At 47.3% G+C, this 19,417-nt stretch overlaps 1 protein-coding gene across 3 annotated transcripts in view; it reads right to left on the reverse strand.

Annotated features, from left to right (window-relative positions):
- The window catches only part of PAK5 (p21 (RAC1) activated kinase 5), a 141,769-nt gene that overhangs the window by 74,700 nt on the left and 47,652 nt on the right, over positions 1 to 19,417 (reverse strand). Inside the window, exon 1 of one of the 3 annotated variants that reach the window (XM_087774390.1) lies at positions 16,083 to 16,198. The exons of 1 other annotated variant lie outside the window; for it this stretch is intronic. The gene's annotated coding sequence lies outside the window, so the exon portion shown is untranslated. Of the gene's footprint in view, positions 1 to 3,422; positions 3,981 to 16,082; positions 16,199 to 19,417 lie in introns of those variants that run through there. One more of the 3 variants, XM_087774391.1, reaches the window with a different exon arrangement.

The following is a 19,417-nucleotide window of genomic DNA, read 5'->3' on the forward strand; positions in this document are numbered from 1 at the left end:
GAGGTTCAGAGAAACGGGGACTCGAGCAGACTCCTGGAGCAGGTCAAGCCTTGCCGAGGAAGGACAGCATCCCCTAAACAAACTGGGGCCAAGCTTCCAGCTTGGAAATTGCAAACGACTATAGGGAAGTGTTAAGAGCCGGAATGAGGGAAAACTGAAAAGCACATCTCAGGGTAGCACTTCCTCTAGGAGTGAATGCTGTAAAATTCCCTGATTTCAAAGAAGGTCAGAAATTGGTAACATTTGTAAAAAGAGACAAACAGTCCTTAGCAAATCCCACTGAAGGGGGGGGGGGTGTGTGTGTATATAAAAACAGTAAAGCAGACAAAAAGGTCGAATTGATGCATTTTTTTAGACAAACGGTAGATCACCCAAAACCCAAATGATGACGAGGAATGTTGAAAAGCAGCTTATTGCGGCAACAGGCTATGGATAAATAGGCACTGCACAACTTTTTAGGGAAAAGATTAACAATACGGTGCAGGTTATACAGCAATGACAGAGCAGGGACAGTGCTGGATGTCAAAGAAAGCTCAACGCCACAGAGGTAAGCGAGCTAATGGTATCAGCATAAGCCAGCGAGTTGCAATGCCGTGCCCGATTCCAGGCAGCACAGCAGAGACGTGTCAGCACGGCTGCCTGAGCGGCGGCTGCGACCCGATCCTCTGGCTCTTCTGCTCTTCCCTCACAGGCAATAAGAATGGAAAATCCCAATCACTTCCATGTTGACTGGGCAGTCACCTCGATGGCCTGTGGCTGTAGAGACTGAACTTTCTGACATCCGAAGTGACTGCTTCTCAGTCAAAAATACTTTAAAATGGCAAATTAAATTCAAGACTGGGAAACACAAACCAACTCACAGGGCAAGGGCAGGGACAGCAACCTTCACTTTGCGTGCACAGCAACAGTCTCTCAATTAACTTTAAGTTCAGGAAAGAAATCTTGAAAGCCTTATGAATAGTTCCCTATAAACATCAACCTCATGTTCTGCAATAATTAAGACGAAAATATGAAGTCAAGAACTGTTACGAGACGGAGAGGGGGAACAAACCCAGCAGATAACCTGATGAGTCAGCATGCGCTGAAGCACCGACCCTGCCGAGGGGCAGGCTCCGGCTGCATCTGCCAGGGGCTTTGCTGCAGCTTGTTTAGCTGTACCAGCAATTTTTCTATTGATCAGGTCGCTTATCTCTGTACATAACCGTAACGCAGGCGGGTATTCTGCGGGGAATGAAATATTGATGATCCCGGCGCGACCAGGCGATGCAGAGGAATGATACAGCGGCATGGTATGACACAGCAGGGGACTCCCAGGCAGGGGCGCGGGATGCCCCACAGAGGGGTGCAGGTACGGGAAGATACGAGAGGAGTCACCACATGGTACTGGACCCCCCATAGGCAACACTGCATTAGCCCCATATGTATCTCACTAGCAGTCAAAGAAATGCAGACCTTGGCAAAATCAGGTTTTGGGGTAGCAAAGAGAATAAGGAACAAGTATCCGATGTGTTTAAGACACTCTACATACAATAAATATGGATATAACACGGGGATGCAGACTCTAAGAAAGAGCATGTAAAAGCCCGCTGGAAAACACAAATACATTTATTATTCAAAGTGGATTCTAGAGCCCAGTGGAAGAAGCCACCAACCTCCACCTCCTGCTTCTCCCAGCAAGGAAGAATAAATGCCACCATCAGCATCACGCTCTTCCCGGCACTGGCACAGGACATTAATGACTCACTGCCTTTTTTTTTTTTTTTCCCTCAAATATTAAGAGCAGTAAGGACTAGAAGCAGAAAGGCTTTTTTGGAGAAGAGGCATTTTGAATTTACAGAAGGGTCGGTAAGGCTAAAGAGGGATAAAAGCCCTTACAAGACAGCAATTTCCACCTGCAAAATTGGTCTGTTTGGTTGAATTTGAATTGAACCTCTGCTTCTGCTGGTTGCATCTCAGTTTTGGGGCAGGCTTTGATGTACGGTACAGAAAGCCAGACACGCCTGCAGGGGAGCCAAGAAAGAAGAAAAAAGAAAACCAAAAACTCACCCCTGTGCCACCCCGCTTTTTCCCAGGGGGCAGTGGAAGGGTGAGCAGAGAAAGGCACAGATGTTAGGAAATACATGTATAGCAACATTTAACAACTTATTAAGACTTCTGTGGCAGGATTTTTTATTTTCCTTTTCTTTAATAAGTAGAGTCGGACTAATAATAACCATTTCATTAGAGGGTTAAGATTTCAATTACGCTAACAATACATTCTTGGCTGTGCAAATAAGATGCATTTCCTTTTGCTCGTAACAAGATTTCAAGTGCAACACTGCACTAGTTACAGCGACTTGCCAAACTGAAAATTTAGACTCTGACAATTGGTTTGGTGTTGGGTTTTTTTGTTTGGTGTGGGGTTTGGTTTTTGTGGTTTTTTGGGTTTTTTTTTAAAGTTCCTTTATTTTGGCAGATTCCCTCCCCTCCTTTCTCACTTTTTGGACTAGGATACATCAAACACCTCCGTGCCAATAAACCAAGATACCTGCAAACAGACCCCCCTCTCTGGCAACAAAGTCCATCGACATTTAGATTCCTCCAGAACCTCAGACTTGATGGCCTCAAAGATGACGGTCAGAGCAGCAGAAGAGCAGCAAATCTGGATATTTCCTTATTTTTCTAAGCAGGACACAAACCCCATCCCCTGCACCTCACTTTCACTGGTCACAGAAGAGGATGAAACCAGCAGTGAGCGCAAGAAGAGCTACAGAAACAAAAGAGAAAATAATTTCTTAACCCCCAAACCATCACTGCAACAACACAGAGAGCAATCAGTGACGAGAAGCAGGCTGCCAGTGTACCAAGAATGAAGTTATCTTTCAGGAGGGTATTTGCAATAGCACTCAGGGACTGAAGCTGGGAGATTAGTTAGCTATTTTATGTAAGAAAGATTGCTTGAATAATCAGTTTTTCTGATGTTGCCATGTCTTTTCATTTGTTAGTGTGAAGCATAATTGCTTCTTGTAAAGCTGAATGACTTCAAATTAGATGGAAAGATGGTCATTGCAAAGATAATTTTGAACATTCCCATTCAAAGTTGTAGGTTTAAAAATATGAGTTGAAATGCGATGGAATAATTAATCTGGCAGCAGTCACTTAATTTGTCCCCTTCCTTTTGTTTCTTCCTCGCTACGCGCTTTTAAACTACACCAGTATGCACATCCACAGGAAATGAAAAGCAGGAAAATAAATACATTTATCTAGATCAGCCCCCTCGCCGGACCTGGAAGCCATCAGTACAGTCAACACCAGTGATTAAGCACAGATTACATTAAAACAAATTTGCCATGTCACTCCTAATACTTCTATCTGGCACTGACCCAAGTATGTCTGTTTGCTTTTATCCTCTCTCCAAACACCGACCAATGTCACAGACTCACCCCAGCTGGAGGGGCCCCGTGCCCCCCGTTGGCAGCAGGACCCAGGCAGGTTGCTTGGGGCTTTGTCCGGCCGTGGCTTGAAAACCTCCAGGGAGAGAGACGGGATCGGTCGATCCCCCACCTGCAAACTTTCTATATGCAAGAGCTAGTCATAATACTCCTGAAAATCATGACTCGATCCCTGCAGCAATCAAAATGACTATTTCTCACCAGCCAATTCAGCTGAGCTTTGTCATCATGCATTTCTCCTCTCTCTGTTTTACCCATCTTTCCAAAATTCCTTGCTCTCGTATTTCTTTTCTCCCTACCAAAGGGCTTCCCATATTCCTGAAGGCATCTACCACCCTGACTGCAGGAATTTTGCAGTTGGTATTTATACACCGGGGTACTCGGTAGTGCCTCTTATCTGGAAATGCAGAGCCGCTCTCATTTTAGCACGGAGCCCCTGCAGAGCCCGTGGGGTGAGCCTTGCCAGCCGGGAGCGGGGAGAAAGCACTGCCAGATAAAGGATGGAGGAAGCAAAGAGCAGAAGAGACTCCCGCGCACTGCCTTTGATCGGCAAACAACTTCCAGCCACTTGAAAACTTAAGGGGGATTCGGGGCCGTTTCTTCTTCTTCGAGCATGTTCTGCTCTGCTTCCAGCCCGCGGATGATGAGAGCGCTGCTGACGAAGATGATGCATCGGGGAGAGGAGATTTTAGTAACTGGGGCGGAGGAGAAGAGGCAGTGAGTGGTGAGAGGGGGAGGAAAAGGAGCCTATATAAAGCAGCAAAATTCAGAAACAGTCAATGCTTTTCTAAGAAAAGAGAAATCTAAGAGGGAGAGAGCAAAGTTCAGGGAATTTTGGAACTGCCAGATACAATATAAAAGTGAGCCGAGATCTAGCCGCATCTTGCGACAACACTCATCTCATGGATCAAACTCAAAACCACGGTACGTCCATCCCGCCACCTTTCTCAAGTGCACAAGGAGATTTTCAGGCCCCGATCCCACAGCACTGCAAAAGGCAGGAGTCCATGTCCTCCTGAGGCCTCCTGAAGAAAAGTGTTTACAGAATTACTGCCCCAAAACCAAAGCTTCACTGGGCAGAGGCACTGGGGTGAATAAAGCAAGGTAATGCACCAGGCGTCCCCAGCAAAGCAACAAGCCCCACCACAATTTCTGCTTTTCAAACTGCACCAAATGAACTAAAACATCACCAGATCTTCCAACACAGCCTCCAGAAACATGAAATGAGGGAAATACTGAACTGTGGGAGCTGATGGACCCGGGAGCCCACCTGGATGTGTGTCTCATCCCATAAGAACCCGCGCTGCTCTGGAGACTCCTGCCTTGATCAGCCAAGGCACTGGAAGTTTCCAGCAGTGGGGACTGAGATATAATAAATGAAGAAACAACTGCTGCACCATGCTCAATCTCGTGTACGAAATAGTATACATCATTAGAGCCGCCTGTATATGCAAAGGCTTAAAATTAAAAGTCAGCAACTTCTACTGTTACTTCTTGATTTTGGCAGGTCTCACCTCCCCACGTGGCATCCTTACGATGCCTTTGGTAAAGGCTAAGCTAACAGTCTTGATCATCGAGCGATTGTTTTTTGTAAACACACATGTGTGTACATCAGATAAATAAGCCAGTACCTGCTGTACATTTAATGTCTCCGTGACTGTGCAAAGAATTTACCCAAGTCCTGCAGAGCCCTCAACCCCTGCACTTCAACCTGCATCCCACCCGCCCTTAGACCCCGCTACACATTGGCTCATCGTTCGTGCTAGCAGCTTGTTTTCTCATCCATTCACATGACGTGCTTCCAAGGCTGGGTTTTACTGGCACAGATCCCCGAAGTGTCTTCCCCAGCACATACAGTACTGCTAGGAAAGCCATTGTGACAGATAATAGCGCTCTTACGCCAAGTACAAATCATCTTTAACTTACTTTTGCTTTAACTTTTGCTTTTAAGTTTTTTTTCTGCGATTTTGAATTATAACTAACCACAAGTTTTGTAAGAGGTGGGGGAGCAGGGGGACTCTCTCCTTGATTCATTAAGCACAAATGTACACATCTCTGTTTAAGTGCAGAAGTCCAATTTAATTTGACTGTTTATGCTAAAATAGCTCGAGGAACCGATGATCCAGTAAGTCCTTGGACTGAAATCTGGGACCATACGATTAGAAAATGAGCATATTCCCCTGCTGACCAAGCCGCAGACCTCTCTTGGCCAACACCGACCACTGCTGGCTGCGCAGGTTAGGGGAGGGCTCTGCCCCATCCTGCCATGGCACGTCATCCAAAGCATGGCAACGGGGGCCCTGGCAGCAGCCAGACACGTAAGGTTCCCTAGACAGGCTCCTCCTTTGATGGGCCACCTTCTTACTTGTCCCACAGTCGACTCTACGTTAGCTGTCTGTTTTCATTGTCAGCATTTTGCAGTAAACTGCCCCAGAAGCTATGCCACCCATCCCAAACTTCAGTCCAACTCAGATACGCTCAGACCAGGCACAACTGACTTGGCACATAATTTCCTGAGAATCCCCTTCTCTGAAGCAGTACAGTACAAATGGTAATCAAGACTCTACAACTCTTAAAAAAAAAAAAAAAAAAAAGGCTACTTTGAGCTGTTAATTAACCCCAAAAACTCAGGGTCCAAATCCCGGAGCCGCTCCCCATCCATGCCCCTGCACACACCAAAGACCTTGCTGCTCACTCACAAATTCAGAGCCATCAACTTTTACAGGAATCTGACCTGAACCAAAGTCTTGCCTGAATAAGAGATGGAGAGCAATTTTAAAAAACACGTGATTACAAATGCCAGTAAACAGCTAATTCCCATTTCACATAGAATAACTGGGGAAAGAGGGGCACGGCCTTTACACGGCCTCGCTACGGATAGGAGCAAAGATTTACTAGCAAAGGGCAGTAGTGAAGTCTCCTACTTCTAAAATTTTATTACTAGTGCATAACATGCTATCATGCATTTACTAGCACACTGTGAAGCGCTGTCATAAATATTTAAACTGCAGTGACAAAATAAGCACGTTGTCGGTCGCTTCTGTGTTTCTGGGTTTTGCTGCTTGCTCTCTTGGGTGCACAGTGAAGAAAGCATTGCTGTGCAGAAAATAAAAGCGCTACGCGTGAACCAGACTGGACGCACACACCTGACTTCCAGTAAAGCAAAAGCAACTTAAACTTGTTATTAAAAGGTCTTTCTAAACCAGGGCCTCTTATGGCCATTATCGGCAAGCTTGTCATCAGCGAGGTTCCCCTCCCCGAACACTTGCCTGACTGCATTAGTTATTACATTTGATAGCTTTATAGTATTATTTGAAGCTTGCTATTTACCTAGTTACACAAGACCCAGCGGCTTAGAGCCCGCTCTCTGCCTGGGCTGCAAATCTCTGCACCTACCTCCAAAATAGCCCAGATTTTATGACCCGTTAAGCTTAATGATAAACCCTTGGATTTATGTTCTGGGCTAGTGAGCAATGGGAGATCAAGGGCTAGGCTTTGATTTATCTGCGGGCCAAGGGAGATTGTTATTTCTATATTCTTATTTTTCTCATCATTTGCCATGATGATTGCAATGCTTTGCTATGACATCATGGCAATTTTTAGCGTTATTTATGTCAAAATCAATACCACACTTGGTCCTTTCACAGTGCTGGCACTGGTATTTCCTCTCCCAGCAGGATGGGAACATTGCCGAGTGGTTTTCCATCCTTTGCCCAGCCTGAGCAATGGATCCTGCTACAGACATGCGAACTCCCCATCTTCTTGGTGGAATGGAAGGTAATGGTATTCAACGTGCAAATAATGTTGGAGGTAGGGGAATGGTCCGGGAAGGAAGGCTGTTCTGCTGTGCACCAGTTTCGTGCATTTGTGGCGCTTTACATGCAATGCTAGCGGTGCCTGGTGTTGAGATAAATTCTGTTTCATGGTGCTTTAAATCCAGAACCATGAAAAGAGCCACCAGTACTGTGGAGAGACGCTACTCAGCAGGGCCCAGTATTTGCTTTTATTATAAATCTCGCTGTTTTAACAGTTTCTCTGAAAACCCCATGCCTCTAGAATTGGGGGATTGCAAGAAAATCTCCAATTTGCTCTCCAAATTTACTTTAAAAGGAAATAAAGAGAAAATTAAATGCCCTATGTTATAGGCAAAAGTCTTGTGAAGCAGTCCATAAGGACCACAAATGTTCATGCAGCTCAGAATTTCACACTTGCCTGGCTTTAACACGCTCGCCACACAGCCAGACTCGGCACATTTCAGAGCCTGACCCAAGGCTGGTTACTGGCTTCAGCAAGGGCAGGTGGGTGCATCACAAAGCGACAGGGCAAGAGATTGGAAAAATGTTAAAGAATACTGTGATATTACAAAGCTAATAACACCTTAAAGTTATTTTCTTTAAAGATTATTACATCTATGTGACTATGTACAGGTATACTAATACTACTTAAGTAATACTGAGAAAGGATGGAAAAAGTAAATGTTAAAGGGCAAATTTTGAGTCGCTCAAATTTACAGAGCAAAGCAGATGCCTAATATAATAAAGGGAACTTGTCAGGGGAACGGCGCATTATCCAATCTTTGTCTTGACTGACAGCTTGACAGTCACCCATTTAAAAAAAAAAAGTCTTTAAAAAGCATTAGTTAGCAATTATCACCAATTTTCCCATTAAGTCCATGAAAAAAATAGTTGCAGTTTAATTTCTAGCTAAATCAGGACAGTTGATGATTTTCCTTTCTTACACAGAATTGGAAATTGAAGAGAAATAGCATGATGCTATTACATCAGTAAGAGAGAGATACCAAAGAGCAAAGTAAACAAGAAGAAAAATTGCATTAGAATAAAAATGGCAAAAGTAATGGAAAGAAAACATCCAGTTAAAGGCCTCTCACCACTAGCAGCATCAGGCTGTTGCACAAAAATTGCAACAACAAAATACTGTGGACCAATCCCTACCAGATGCTGAGGAAAAAGTCAAAACGCTTCTTCAAGCAGAAGTTTATAATAAATATGAGCCACAGAGGTATTGGGTTTCTCACGTTACACACAATCCCAGGGGGCTGTTGCACTGGTGATGTCCAAATTCAGACTGGATTTTCCAAGAAGAAAGCAGCCCTGGCTTTAACTTGAGTTCATTATAGCAAACCTTTCCCTTGGAAGGAAGCAGCCCTGCTGAGTGGTGGCACATTCCACACTCCTCTCCCCAAAAAGAGGAAAAAAATCCACTTATTGTTAGCCTGCTAAGAGATGGTAAGTCACTTTTCAGCTGGCAATGCTCTGCATCAGTGTTTAAATTATTTACCTCATGCCTTGTACTTCTTAAGTACTTGAAAAAGCCCTACTTACTCTCCCTGTCAATCCTGACAGGGCTAAGAGCTGGTTCTCAAAGAGATCGGGTAGGGAAAGCACAGATGTGGGATGCATGTTGCATTTTTGGTGATTTCAGTATTGTATCTCTAATATAATAAAAAATGAGGGACATGCTGGTGTCCCTGACAAAAGCCTTGCCTCAATAAAGCATTTCTCTTGCTTCCCAGGACGAGGACTTGACTCTCACCTCCGACCAAGTGAAGATTTCTTCTGTCTCACCCCTAGGAATAAATCCTCCACGGCACACAAGGCATGTGGTTTTTGCACGTGTTTCCCCAGAGCGGTCTTTAGGGTATGTATTACGCCATCTGCTTTAAGCTGAGCCCTATCATCAATACCCAGTTTTGGCACGAGGGCTATTGGCAGTAACTACTTTTATTCATTGCCAGCCCCTCCCTGACTTCCAGTAGGACGGGGCTCTTCCATCGAGCCACACTAATGCAATTACAGGCATCCACACACAGGATTTTTCTAATTTGTCTGCTTTTCTACTTCTCATCCTTCATTCACTGTCCTAAAAACGTCAGAAGAGAGAGCAAGAACTTAAAAGGCAATCACCACCTGCAACCGTTGTAGCAACACTAAATTATTTTGGCAGCCAAGCCTCTCTCAACACGTGCTTACGGGGCCTATATCCCTCGTGCTGGGAAGACGAAATATATTCCCAGGCTTTAAGCTGCATCATTTCAAGCTCCTGCATAAAACATGGGAGCACCCAGAGATTTCCTAAAGCAGCCGATAGCTTAGATTACAGCCATCGCCTTGGCACTGGAGCACTTTCCACTAGCACACTAAACTTGATGTTTCCAACATAAAATCCCCAGTAATGTTGCTTCCCCAAACCCTGCTGGCACAGCCCACGGCGCGGATGGTGCCTCCCAGCCAGCCACCCCAAAACCAGCACCGTGCTCCACAAACAACTTTTTCATTCACACTTTGGTCTCAGCTGCAGTTCAGCCATGGGGTTTTCTGCCCTTTGATTATTTTTTCCCTGGGACACAAAGCACAAATAGGAACAAGTTTTGCTATTTGGAAAAGAGGAGTTCAGTGCGTGCAACAGAGAAATTCATGTACCATTATTCTTTCCTGCATGCTTCAAAATCTGGGATAGAGCCACAGCTCAGGGCGCATTTACTTTGTGCTCACCTTGCTCTCAGGAAAACCTTCCTACTGCTTCAGCCTAGAAAACCACCCTTTTCTATAAAACATAAAACCAAATACCCGACAAAACCTATGAGAAATGCAGCAAAATCAGTTGCCTTTGGGGTCTTTACACTCAAGGTAGAGACAAGTTTAACAGATGCAAACCCAGGTTTCTGTGGCAAAGGCAGGATTTGGATGGAAAAATAAACCATTTAAGCATTCTGACATTTTACTTACATTTGATAAAGATTTCAGTAACAACCCTTTTGAACTGTATCTCGCTTCTATGTCCTTCAGTTGTATCTTAAGAGCCCTTCTGTGAGTAGTGTGTAGAAGATCGAAAAATCTTTTAAATGTATCTATTTACGTGGCCCAAACAGCCCAATGAGGCATTAAGCATTGCTTTCATAATCCTGTAAAGTACCAAAAGCCTCCTGGGACGGATCTAGCCTCTTCAGCTCAGGACCGGATAGTTCTGCACCTTGGGGAAAAAAAAAACAAACACCTGAAAGCGCTTTTCAGAAGCAATTATCATAATCCCTCCTGTTACCCAGAGGGAAGCAGTGGCACGCAGAGGTTAAATAACTTCTTGGAGGTGGCTCAGCAAGCAGCACAGCCCGGATTAGAGCCACGGTGCCTCCTGACTTCCAGCTCCAAGCTCAGCCCAGCGCCTTAAATAGCTGCAGCGCAAATGATCAGCTCTGTCCTCTGTGTATGCGTCTAACTCGGGGAATGGGAAAGCTGGAGTTTAACTTAACGATACGGAAATTTCTATGGAGAACCCCAGGACAGAAATCTTAAGTTTTAACAACCATCACCTAAACAGCCTGTATGAAGGCGGAGGGGAAAGCCGCTGCACAGATTTTACTGCCACCAGTTTGGGAAGAGTGAATTATTCACAGGCAGCAGAGCATGTCACGATAAAAGGCTTATAGGGGCTATCACCAGGATCATTCTTGTGGCATTTATTCATTCCAGGTTTTGTCTGTTGGCATTTCTTTTGTCCTCTCCTTCGGCACCGGGGATCTCTCCATCCTTCCCTTTCTTGGGTACCTTAACTGCTACGAAAACACCACCACCTTTGCTAAGGGAAGGGTTTAGTGACATTGCACGGTTTTTATTTACATTGTTATTTTGCACTATTGTGTATTTCTACAGTGATACCCGAGACGAGTGGTTTTCCTCCATCAAAGGTGACTGTGTATGTCTACTTCCACTATTCCCTTACCTAAAGCTGCAGTATCTCTTTTACTTTTTCAGCTGCCTCCAGCAGAAAACAATAAATCTAAAACACAGTTGGGAAAAGGAAAATCTCTATTGCTATTTTTGGCATCCAACTTCTTTGGCTCAACCTATTTTCGGAAGAGCATCTTTCTTCAGCAAAATCAAAGCTCCCGCCCCTGTGACACCAGAGCGGCACGTCCCGCTGCAGGCAGAGCCGATCGCTAGCTGCAAACTCTAACGGCAGAGCCGGCGCACAGAGCAAAGCCAGGATAGCCCAGAAGGAAAATGCTGGGAGATGAGATTTCACTTTTGCTTTCCATCGCTGCGTGCCCCTGAGCAAGTCACGCCACTCCTCTCCTGTATGCTTTGGCTATCCTCACCCCGGCACGTGGCATATGCACAAACAGGATGGGTACACCTTACACCGTAAGCTCCCCAGGGTGAAAACACACCTAGCTACGTGTCCTGACAGCCTCCAGCCCTAATAGGACCCCAAATTTTGGTGGTTCATGAGATACAAATATTAACTGGTATATGCAGCTCATGTTTTAATAAAAGCTTTGCTTAGGGGATAAGAAAGGTCAGAAATCAGAAACGGCAGCCCAGCCTGCAAGAGAAAAAGAGCTAAAGTCGATTCACACATTTTTGTTTTGTTGGTTTGATTTTAAAAGATATTCGAGCTCTGTCTGCTCTGAAACATAATTACCCTTGTGCCTCCATCAGATGCACCTTCCAAAAGCGGTAGCGCTCTTACGCGACCCAGAAAAAGAAATAGTTGGAAAAGATGCAAAATAGCTGACTTCGTATGTCATGGCTGGCTCCGCACGATGCAATGGGAGCACGCGCTTCTCGCATCGCTGTGCTCACAGGCACTGCTCGGAAAGGGATAATCCTTGAACCTCTGAGGCACAAGACTTGGCTCAAAGCCGGCATTTCGTGCCAGGGCTGCAAGACGGCCGCTTTCAACAGGCACAGCTGAACCACGCGAGAACCAAACGCTGCGGCAGGTCTTAGCCCCGAAGCCCTGGCCACAGTCCTGCCCTCTGAGTTGTTTCTCCCCAGGAGACAAAAAACAAAAACAAAAAAAAAACCCAAAAAACATGAAAAGAATAGCTAAACATTCATTTTGATAGAAAATACAATGTTTTGTTGGTTGTGGGGACAGCCCTCCAAACGCAATGCTGAGCCCTGCTGGGCTTGGTGACAGGCAGGCTGAAACACCAGCACTAACAGCAAGTCCCCGGTGAATCTCCATGGCCTAATGGATTAAAGGCTTAATTAGAGTTACCTGAACATTAAATATCATTAGAGTGCACTGAAATTTGCTCTAAAGGGGGAGGGGGGGAGTTGCCTTTTAAATGGCCTCATAACTAACTGGGTTTTTGCGCACGGTTGTTAACATTTCTGAAACTCTCCAGTTTTCAGCTCTTTTTCCTTGATAATGAAGCCAACGCAGTTGTGCTCTGCATCAGGCAGCACTCTGATGCACCTCATCGCCAGCCAAAGCTGAATTTAATGGGGGGGAAGCTGTCTCAAAGATATCAAGCTTTGTATCTAGAGAGAAGGGAGATACCCTATGAAGCTCCTACCAAGCAAGACACAAACCCATACCAGACACCTTTATTGGACACATTAATGGAAAAAATAATAGAGTATAATTGGAAGATGGTAAAAAGTGTATGCGCTCCAGGTGTGAGGGATATCAACCATGTGAAATCTCCATTGCAGTGTTTCTGGTTTTACCAGTTTCCTCGGCTTTCACCAAAGCCTGGGGAAACCTAGCCAAACCCTGCAGCAGACCCAACAGCAAGAAGCAAAGCAGAAACAGCCCCAGAAACCCCTCCAGGACCGGCAAACAGCACCACGAGTCGAGAGATGCTAACGCCAGGAGCAGCATATCCCGAGGAGGTATTTTAGCAAGTGGGTTTTTGTTTGAGCTTTAAGCATATTTCAGAAACTCTTCAGCTGCTGGTACCCACAGACACCTGTTAGCAGTTCCAGCGCACACCACGCGGCAGACTTCTGCTTGTACCTTTGCAAAGTAAACCGGTAAAACTGGAGCGAATTTACGTATTTGAACAAGCAGAGACCAAACGCTTCAGAACCTTAAGTGGAGCAGCTTCAAAGCAATAATTGGATTTAAGTGTCAAATGTGAGGGTGATCAGAGAGGAGCACAGATGCAGGCGCTCTTCTGCTCTGTTTTTCCTCTTCTTTTTTCCACACCTCCCTGAAACAGCACAGCACTCGTGACAGATCTGTGCCAGCGTCACCTCTTGGGCTTCAGCCACAGGAGCTGGAGTCCTCCTTGAACTCAGCTTTCAACCCAAATTATGTGCCCTAACTTATGTCGAAAAGAACAGTTTGCTTCCCCTATTTCAGTACCAAATCTAGGGTCAGAGGCGATGCCGATGAGATAAGGCAAAACTTGTAATTGTTGTTAAGTAGCACCATCAGAAGTTTGGCCAATTGACAGCAGGAGTTGACGCCAGCGAGCAGGGTTTCTTGCAAAGCATTTTATTTCCCAAATATTAGTTTTCAAAGTAACAGTTGCCAAAATAACCGTTACTTTGGTAAATAATACTTGGGAAACAAAACGCCTTGCAAGAACCTTGCTCGTTACACATTTCCACTTTAGACTCAGCCATCAGGATGATAAGATTTCACTGAAAGCCAAATATTCACCTACTGTGAGTATTAGCGATTGATGAAGATACCCAGAAAAAAAAAAAAAAAAAAGACGCCGGGAAGCAAATCAGGGTGCCAAAGTAATAAGGGAATCGAACGAGCAATGGGATTTACTAGGTCTGGCTCTGCGGGGGGTCGGCAAAGGGGTTTGCTGACGACTCGTAAGGGGGTTCTCCGCAACAGGACTGCCTTGGTCTCCTCCCCGTGCCACCGGTTCTCTGCACAGAAACGATTACCCTGAGCCCCTCCGTTAAGCACGGTTCAACAGTCGCTATGGCTGAGCGCCACGCGCACGCACGCAGTGACTGGTTAACCCTCATTTCCTCAGGATGTTAAAAAATTGCTAAAGTGAGTAACGGCACTCGGAGCTTCTGCACAAAGGGGAGGCACGGCTACAGCAGACTGGTCTAAAATCTTCTGACGAAAATTAATCTCTGCTAAAAAGCACAGTTTCACCTGGATCAAAACCATCTGTAAAAATGTTTGAAGCAGAGCAAAGAAGTTTAGCTTCAGCACTCTCAACGTGAGAGTGAGTCTTTCCCTCCATTCAAACCATGTTTTTACTCAGTTTATCTCCAAGTAATACGTTTGATGGCACAAAACCATACTTCCACATCAAACAAAGACCCTCCATCAACCTGAAACGAGCTACAACCAAAAAACCCGTGACTAAACCACAGAAACAGTCAGAAAGGCAAGCCGCAATGAGTGACTCCCAAAGCTTTACCCGGCACAGCGGCAGCCCTGAAGCCAGTGCCCTGCTCCGTGCTGCCCAAGTCCCTCCATCCCCACCTGCAAACGGGGAGAGCAGCAACACCTCAGCAGGAAGAAATGAGCACGGCAAAGGGCCATTTTGTGAACCTCAAATCGAAACAGAAAAGCTTCTACAGCTCCCACTCAACCTCACTCCCGGGGGAGCCCCGCAAGTGACACTAAACCCACTCTCCGCATTGGAAACATCATCCTCAGGAGAGAGCCAGAGCGATTCCCCAACGCCTCCAGATGCATCCTCCACCCCACAAGAGGTCCGTCCCCAAAAGCAGCAGCGATGCTCACAGCCATTAACACCAGCTTTTCTGCAGGGCAGGGGAGCGCAGCTCCCTGCTTTAGTCCTAAGCAGCGTTATTTAAAGTTTCATGGTACAATAAAGGCAATAAATGAGGAGCGATGGTTCCCTAAGGGCTGTCTGGGCAGCAAAGACCAGAGATCCATCTCAACACAGGTACCAACTCTCTTCCCTCATTTTGCAAATACTAAAGCATGTAAAAAAAAAAAAAAAAAATTCTAAGATTAAGGGAAAGGCTCCCAGCAGGGTGGTCTCACTGCCAGCCCCTCTCGAGCTGGTGGGAATTTCATCCTTAATGACAATGACAGCCCGTTTAGTCTAACACTGACTATTTAGGAAGAAGAAAAATTCCCATTGTTTCTTTATGTTAACAGAGGACTGGTGTGTAACAAAGAGGAAGAAAGGCAGCCTGCGTGCTGCTGGCGGGTTGGCAAGAAATTCTCAAGGTCTCATCGGTACCAAGAAAAAAGCATCTCTTCTCCAGGCTGGGTCTGGAGCGTCATTCAAGCACAGCAGTCACTGTGCAACTCGTTTTCTTTAGCTACGATAATCTGAGGCTAATGAACACAGAAAGAATGGAGGCGATTGCAGGCATTTCTAACCCTTTATATGCAAAAAAAAAAAAAAAAAAAAGTGAGCGGAGGTATATAGGTGCATGCACGGGCATTTGCAGGAGCAGCTGTGCATCTCTCTGGGTAGCTGCTTTCTGGGTGAAACCTAAAAGCACAGGATATTCACAGAAAGTTGGGAGCAACTTCGTCTAGGAAAAAAAACCTGACAAAAATCAAAATACCTTTAAAAAAAAAAAAAAAAAAAAAAGCCATTGCTGTGGGAAACCCCAGCAAGGTACTGACAGCCGAGCCACGACGCCGACCCGGAGGCAGACCCCCAGGAGAGGAGCCCGGCCGCCCCCGGCCCTGCCCGCGCCGGCCCCGCAGCAGCCCCCGCGGCTCTGCCCGCCCCGCACAGGTGGGGCAGGGGATGCCCGGGCCCTGCCTTTGTCTCCCGGCCGCTGCCGGCCCCGCCGAGGCGGGCACCGGCTGCCAGGACGGGCGGCACCGCGGCCCCGCAAGGTCGAGCCTCCGTCCGCACCGCTCCGCCTCGGCGGCCGCCTCCGCCGCCGCGCAGCCTGCGCGGCCCCCGGCGCCCCGCTCCGCCGCCCCTACCTCGGCCGCCGCCGTCACGCCGCCCCCAGCGCCATGTTCCCGCGCCGGCTACATCCGGGCCGCGCCCGCCGCTCGCCGCCGCTCGCCCGGCCCGGCCCGGCCCGGCCCGGCCCGCAGGTGCCGCCGCCCGCCCGCCGCGCGCCGAGCCAGGGCGGGGCCCGGCACCGCCCCCGCGCCGGGAGGGGCCGGCAGCAGCGCCCCGCCCCGCCCCGCCCGGCGCGTGCCTCGCTGCTGGGGGCGCGGGCGGGCGGCGTTGTGCCGGGGCAACATCTGTCCTGAGGGTTCGTCCGTCTGTCCGCCCGCCCCTTCACGCATCCTCCAGCCCGTGCACCCGTCCCTGCGCCAGCCAATGCGCCTGGACACTCACCATCCGTGCACCAACCCATCCATCCGTGCGTGCACCAGCCCGTGCGCCCGTGCACCCACCCACGCGTGCACAAACCCATCCGTGCATGCACCAACCCATGCACCCACCCACCCATCCATGCACCAACCCATTCATCCGTGCATGCACCAACCAACACACCCATACACCCACCCACCCGTGCTTGCACGAACCCACCCATCCATGCATGCACCAACCAATGCACCCATCACCCACACACCCATGCATGCACCAACCCACCCATCCGTGCATGCACCAACCAATGCACCCATCACCCACACACCCATGCATGCACCAACCCATCCATCCGTGCATGCACCAACCAATGCACCCATCACCCACACACCCATGCCTGCCCCAACTTGTGCACCCACCCATGCCTGCACCAACCCATCCATCCATCCATGCACCCACTCACCCATGCATGCACCAACCCATCCATCCATCCATGCGCCCACTCACCCATGCATGCACCAACTTGTGCACCCACCCACCCACGCACTCATACACCCACATTTCACCCACCCATGCATGCACCAACCCATGCTCCTATATATCCAGCCACCCACAACCCAATGTATGTATCCACCCACCAACACAGCCAACCATATATCCATCCATCCACCCATGCATCCACCCACCCACTTCCTTCTGCACTTGGACCTTGGTCATTATATATATATATATATATTATGGAAACAGCTGTGCCAACATATTTTGTTACCCGTAAGCTCTCCCCAAGCAACGGCCAGGCGCCGGGACCAAATCTGGTCGAGGCAAGCAATGGGAGGAAGCAATCAGAGACGTACAACAGCCAAACCCCGTATATCCCGTGCAACTTGGGCGTATTACCACCAGCAATTTGTGCCTGCCTCCGAAAGCTGCTCTAAGCCTACAGTTTTATATACTGTTCCATAAGAAAGACTAAGATCGCCTTTAATAAAGGTACATATCGGTCCTTCCACATGCTAAATGAGGAGGAAAATGATGGTGTGTGCTTGTGGATGACCATAAACCACCCCTGCTAGGAAACACCGAGCACGGATGGCAAAGTGCTTTTTGGAGATCCCTGGGAAGAAAAGACCTGAAGCTGGCTTGACTGATACAGCCCTGCATGGGAGAGGGGCGATCTCATACTTAATGATGTCAACTTCAATGTCATTTCTAGTTTCTTTGATGCACGTTTGCATTCGAATGCACTCCGTAAAGCAGCAGCAAGGAGGATACGACAGGAACGGCTTGAAGATAAGGGTCTGCGTTGGAGCGGCGTGGGGTGGTTGTGCCGGGACGGGCAAAGTGGCACTCAGCCGCTCACCCGAGGTCTAAACACGTTTCCGCATGTACAAAAAAACCCTACATTAACAACTACAAAAAAAAAAACCCCATCAGAAATGCGCTCTTCCATTACCACTAATGTTTGCTTCTACCTTATTTTCTTTACTTTCCTCTCAGTCACTCCTCCACCTAATGCCGCGAGATGAAACGAGCTGCCTTTGGCCTTGACGGCACACGGCACTCCGTGTTTGCAGGCAAAGCGCCTGCTCCGGCCTCAAAAACCCGGACACGGCAGCCGTGGGCAGCAGCAGCACGCGAAGGGGCACTCTCCTTGCTGGGAAGGAGACTGGGCACAGACAAAGGCAGTCAAAAATAGGGCATAAAGCTATTTGGAAACCCTGGACCATAATTTCACCCCCCTAAATGTGAAATTCAGACCCCGGCTGCTTAGGGCCACCCTGAGCGGGTGCCAGTGCTGAAGTTGCTCTGTCGCTCCTGGTTTCCATTGGTTTGCAGTGGGTTTTGCGGCCAGAAGCATCATTTGAAATCGGTAGGCACCGAAAGATGTTTAGGCTTCTGAAAAAAACAAAAAACCCAAAACAGCAACAACAAAAAACCCCAACAAAACCCAACAAAAATCAAACCAGGATAAAACTTTAACTTAAAAAGAATTTTAAAAAAATCTTGGGCTTAGACCTCACTGCAAAGCTGAAGGTTTTCCCTGGTGCATCAGGCTAGGAATAACGTGGGACGAGGCAGAGAAGGTTTCCCTGCTCTGAGTCAGCATGAATGATGTGTATCTGCCACGCAAGGTGTTGCGTGTCACATCTTGGCATGGTACATATGGCTTCTGGCAGGGGAAAAAAAGAAATCAAGCCTCTGCTGTTTTGTCTTTAGTCTCAAGTGTGATTTGGAGGAAATTGTCTCAGTGAATTGGCAAAACGGGCTGACGACTGCCAAACTGCAGCGCTGGGAGAGAGGCGCTGCGCTGTTGCAAGAGCATCGAGGGAGGGAGGGAGGGAGGGAGGGAGGAATAATCCCCGGGCATCCCGCGCGGTGCTGGGAGAAGGGGTGGCAGAGAGGTTCAGCAGCGCGAACCTGCTGAGGCGCACGCTGAAGGGAGGTGGACACCTCCACCGGCACTGGAAAACCCCATCCTTGTATCCCCAGAGAGCTCCGGACTCTCTGTCGTGGTGGTTGAAGCCAAGAAGAAACCAGGTATCTAACTTGGACGTTAGTTGCTCCAATAAAGTCAGCTGGACTACCTGAAGGGTGAACTTGACTATTTAATCCCTTCAATCTGAAAAATAGATGCATACATGCATACACATACCCCAAAGCTTTTAAAAAAAGGTTCATTTTGCTTTTGGCTTATCCTTACACACGGGGGTATGAATCAGAAATACGGACCCTCAACTCACTGCAGCTGCGCTGAGCTAGAGTTGACACAAATGAGAGGAGGATGAAAAATGCAAAATGTTCTTTTCCCAGAAAAATCAGAGCCTAGGATTATTAATTTTTTAAACTTATCTACATTATTTGTTTAAAATTCAATAATTTTAAATTAAAACAGAATGGATGGCACTGAACATTATGGCCTAAGTTTCACTGTAATATTATAATAAATAGAAATAAACCCCTACAAATTTTAGATGAAGTCAAGCCACTGCAGTGA

Source organism: Nipponia nippon, unplaced genomic scaffold (genome assembly GCF_047370975.1).
Source record: "Nipponia nippon isolate SJK-2023a ecotype South Korea unplaced genomic scaffold, ASM4737097v1 scaffold_4, whole genome shotgun sequence".
NCBI classification, from domain to species: Eukaryota; Metazoa; Chordata; class Aves; order Pelecaniformes; family Threskiornithidae; genus Nipponia; species Nipponia nippon.